Raw genomic sequence first — 4,844 nt, 5'->3', positions numbered from 1 at the left:
TTAGAAATTTGTTTCTCACCGGTCTGAATGCTGGGAAGTTCAAAGATCCAGGTGTCAGTAGCTCAACATCTGGTGAAGGCTCTCTCTCTGCTTCATTGAGGGTGATGTCCTGCATTCTCAGAAGAAGGGGCCCAAGGGGCAATATGGATTACTCAAGCCTTTTTATAGGAGTATTAATCCAATTTATGAAACTAGAGCCCCATAATTTAATCACTTATCAAAGGTTGCACATCTTAATACCATTACCTTGGGGATTACCTTTCAACATATGAATTTTGGAAGGAAAAAAACATTGAGACTATCTAATCCTTACACAATCCTATGTTGTGATAATTATTTTCTAAATTTTATAGATGAGAATAATTTTATTTTTTTGAAATAAGCAATTATGCCAAAGTCATTCAACTAAAAAGTAGCAAAACAGGAATATAAATTTATTTTAAAATTTATTGTTTTTTTTTGTGTACATTTAATCTTTGTACATCTTTACAGCATATTGTATGGCTTCTCAAGACATAAATGTATTGCATACCAAACAAGTCAAAGATATTACCATACACAATAACTTTCCATTCTTGTGTCAATTTTTTTTCCTGAAATTCAGCCTGTATAATTCCAAAGCAACTGTACTTAAATACTGTACCATTTTTAAGTAACTTCCACTTTCCCTTTATTTTTAGAAGTTGGGAGATGGACACCTCTAGTTTTCTTTTCCTATTTCTTTCTTGTGGTCTAAGCCTGCAACTTTATGCTCCATTCCTTGTTAAATAAAATATATGGGAGCCCATTGATTTGGACTGAACTCTTACACTAAGCTTCAACAGACCAAACCAAAATAGAGTCACTCATGCTAATATTTCATATCGCTAATTGTCAGTGTCTGCCAACAAGCTTAAGAATAACATCTCTCTGGATAGTAATACTGTCAGTGTCTGCCCTTGGGGTTTGGTCCTGTGAAGAAAAAGTTAGAGAAAGAAGAAATATGTAGAAGTAGAGATGCAGGTGAGCACAGACAAGCTGTGCTGCTCAGTCATGCTGAACGTCTTTATTTATACATTTTACCAGGCACAGTGAACTGTTTGTAAGCTTTCAAGGATGCAGTTGAAGTTCTACAGTTAGAGATAAGGACTTTAGTGTAGACGTTTTTCGACCTTGTTATTCTCATGTGCCTGTTTACTTATGCTGTTCTTCTGCAACTTCAAGGAAGGCTGTCTAGTATGCATCAAAGAGGATGATGTGTAAGCCATAAATTTTATATAGAACAGGCATTGCATGACCTAGTCAGGATCAGGATGTTTCCCATGCCCTAAAGATCTTATTTGTGGTGCTCCTGGTAATTAAAGCATGTGCCAGCCATCTTCAGTGAATAATTAGTGAGGCATACTGATAACTGCTTCATACTGCCAGGCTGCATACCCTCATATATCCCCTTTTCTAGTTTTAAAAGTCAACACGACTCTTTCCTGTCTAGAAGGAAGGGACCAACACCATCAGATGCATAAGGAAACCACATGAATATAGCAACAAGTGATTATGAGAACAATCAACAGAAATATAGCTCCAAAGAATAATTGTTTAAGGCAGGTGATGGTGGAAGGTATAGGAACAGGTATATCAGGATGTAACAAAGTATCATAGAGTTTGTAGTAAGTTTTCCACTCATGGCAAGAAACAGATTTTCTTTGTTTATCTGTCAGCATTTTTTGGACGTTGTTGGACAAGGCCTTGATGTCTTCCCAAGTGCCGATGTTAGCTTCAGTTGGCTTCTTCTGTCTCTTATTTTCAGGATCTGATGGCAGCTCATGGTGTACAGGTCATATGTACCACGAGGGGATCCAAACCGGACCTGTAGGAGTTAGCACAGAGAGAAACCCTCTTCCCCAGGTTATTAGAGGAGCTGGACCTTGCCAGGTTGGATCTGGTGGCATTTTAAAAAAGACTTGCTTGGGGAAGTTTTCATGTTGTTAAGTAGTACTCCATTGATTTAATTTTGAATCAAAAGTCAAATTTAGATCACTAAATTTAAATATGGTTAAAGAAAGCAATTTTGCAGCATGAGTGTGTTGTGGGGGGGTTCTACAGTTCCCCTTTTTGCTTTAAAAATACAGAGAAAGTTTTTTCATTTGTTTGTTTGTTATAATAACTGTTTTTATTTATTTATTTATTTGACCTATAGCTTAGTTTTTCAAACATATTTTCATGAACTTGTTTGGGTGTCTTTTGTTTAACTGTTTGATAAAGAGAAGGTTTGTTTTATCAACAAATTTTAAATTAGTAAATTAAGTCTATTTAGACTGTAGTTCAGTGCCGAATTGTGTGGCCCATTGTTTTATGGCCACCTCAGATACCATCTGTCATATATACATCTTTTCATGAAATCTTTCTAATTCTTTACAATTCCCTCTCAGACCTTCTTCAACATAACTTGAACCCTTTGTGACACACTTTATTCCTTGATTATTTGTCCCTTTTTACTTTTTTCTATTTGGAAAAATACAGCCATTTTTCTTTAGGACAAAAATTTTACCATACCAAATTCCTTCAATATTGAAATGTTCTCATTTCTTTTATCCTTTTTCATCAAAAATAAATCTTCATACCCATATCTTTCTTTCCACATCTCTTTTCTACTTACTGTTTCTTTTCTACCTCTTTTTTTCTTTATAAATTTGTCTTTGGAGATAGTTGTTACCTTTGATTAATTACATAAAGATTGTATTTTGCTTGTCATTTTAAGAATTATTTTAGGCTTGCCAAAGCCTATGTTTTTATTCTTTTGCTTAGCCTGGGAAATCTAACTTTTTATGTAGGACTTTACATATTTATCAGAATTTTTGATTCATTATAAATTAAGTTTTTTATTAATAACAGTTCAAGATTTTAATCATTTGAAAAGACCTTTTAGAAGGCATCAAGCAAAGCAACAGACTATGAACAAAAAGTTTCAAGCACTCTAGGGATGAGAAAGGGTTAATTCAGTAAGCACAGTTGTTAGGCTGTTGTCAGAGCTACAAGGTCAGTAAGAGTTGCTGAGTTGCTATGGGGATGAGGTACCAAGGTCACCACAGCAGGCTGTCTTGTGTTTTTTATTCTTTCATTTATTTTTTTTTCCTTTAGGGCACATGTGCTCCCCTGAAAGACAGAAAGAGACAAAGAGACAGAAAGTGAGAAGTCACCCCCCAGGAGGGATGGCCATGCTACAATACCTTCTCCTTCATTCTCCTGGGATCTTGGGCATGCACGCACACATGCCCAGCACGAGTTTAAACCACTGGGTCCGGGACTCGAACCCTGGTCGACTACAAGGGAGTTCAGCAACATAGCCATTATGCTAACTGCTGGTCCCGTGTTTTTAAGTTTTTAAGTTTTAAGTTTTAAACATGTCCATTTTTCAGAGGTCCTGATAGCTGAGTGTTTAATAGGGAGACCTTTCCTGGCAAACTTAAAGAAACCTCCTCTTGGGCAATTAAATTAATACCAGCACTCTCAGCTTTAGCATGAACAGTGTCATAAATTTACTGGGTTGGATTGGGATGAGAGCGAGACCTCCTTGGGTCATAACCTGCTGTAGGTGTGCCCAGTATTGGGTTTCCAGACACATCAGTGGAAGAGTGGCAGTGATTATTCCAATAAAAGCCTTTACCACAGAGTTTACATTTGGAGGAAGGCTTCTTTTGTTTTTCTTTACAATCCTTCATAATATATCCCTTAGGTTTAATGTTCTTTATAGCCTTAAATGGAGGAGGAAGAGGAGTAGAAGGTGTCAAAAGAGAGTCAGCAGAGGGCACAAGTGGCACAGTTGAAGGAAGAGAAGATGGAGGACAAGGAGGAGTGGAGGGACCGGGAGTTAACCCTTCCCTTTCTTGGGACAGTTTTCTTTTGGGCATTAATATGGGAGGAATTTCAAACAAATATATATCACCATGGCACAAGTGGCAAGCTTGAAGGATTTCAATAGAAGCGTGAGGCTCTTTATGCAGGCAAATACCAATTCTGTCCCAGTCTTCAATTTGGAGGCATCTCTTTTCAGGGTACCAAGGGCATGATAAGTCAATTTCTTGTAACATTTTAGATATACTTCTAAAAGAAACAAAATGCTCTGCTTGTGCTAGCAAAAAACGAAGTTCATTTATATGAGGTGTTTGCTCGGGAGAAAGCTGATTCCCCATATTGAAATCTTGGAATCTCCGTAGAGGTAATGGTGCACCTTATTGCCCTATATGTGAGTGTGGGTCTCAATATGTCAGTGTTCTGTATCCTAGCCACTTATTTCTTCACCAGTTTAAAAATGCAATTATTTTATTTTTAACCTTTGGGGTCAAATGCCAATAAAGGTGCCTCAAGGATTAGAAATCATGCCTGAACTCCCAGTTTAGGGATGGACTGAAAACTATATATAACTCTCCCAAAGGTTCTGCCTTCCAATTGGCAGCTGAAAGGTGATTGATACAAAACAACTATGAAAAGTCTAACTAGCTCTATGGCATAGTCTTCTCTATGATAACTTGTCTGACCAACTTCTCTAGAAGAAAATTGGAGTTCATGTAATAAACAATGGCTGAGAACCTCTACAGCGTTGTGGGAGGCAAAGTATCCTTATCTTACATTAACTGCTGGTTGTTCCAGGCAGAGGGAGCATAAGCAATAGCTGAGAACTTCCACAGCCTTGTGGAGGCAAAGTATTCTAATCTTAAATCAACTCCTTGTTGCTCCAAGCAAAGGGAGCATGTCTGTGGAGCGCCCCCGCCCATTGCCTACAATGCTCGCCTTAAGATGGCGCATGGCGGAAGCTCACAAAGTACTCAAAGTGGTAAACAACTTTGAGGAAGTGGCATGCAGGGGGC

This window comes from Tupaia chinensis, unplaced genomic scaffold, assembly GCF_000334495.1.
Source record: "Tupaia chinensis unplaced genomic scaffold, TupChi_1.0 Scaffold146313_1, whole genome shotgun sequence".
Classification (NCBI taxonomy): domain Eukaryota; kingdom Metazoa; phylum Chordata; class Mammalia; order Scandentia; family Tupaiidae; genus Tupaia; species Tupaia belangeri.
Note: the sequence above shows the minus strand (reverse complement) of the source record.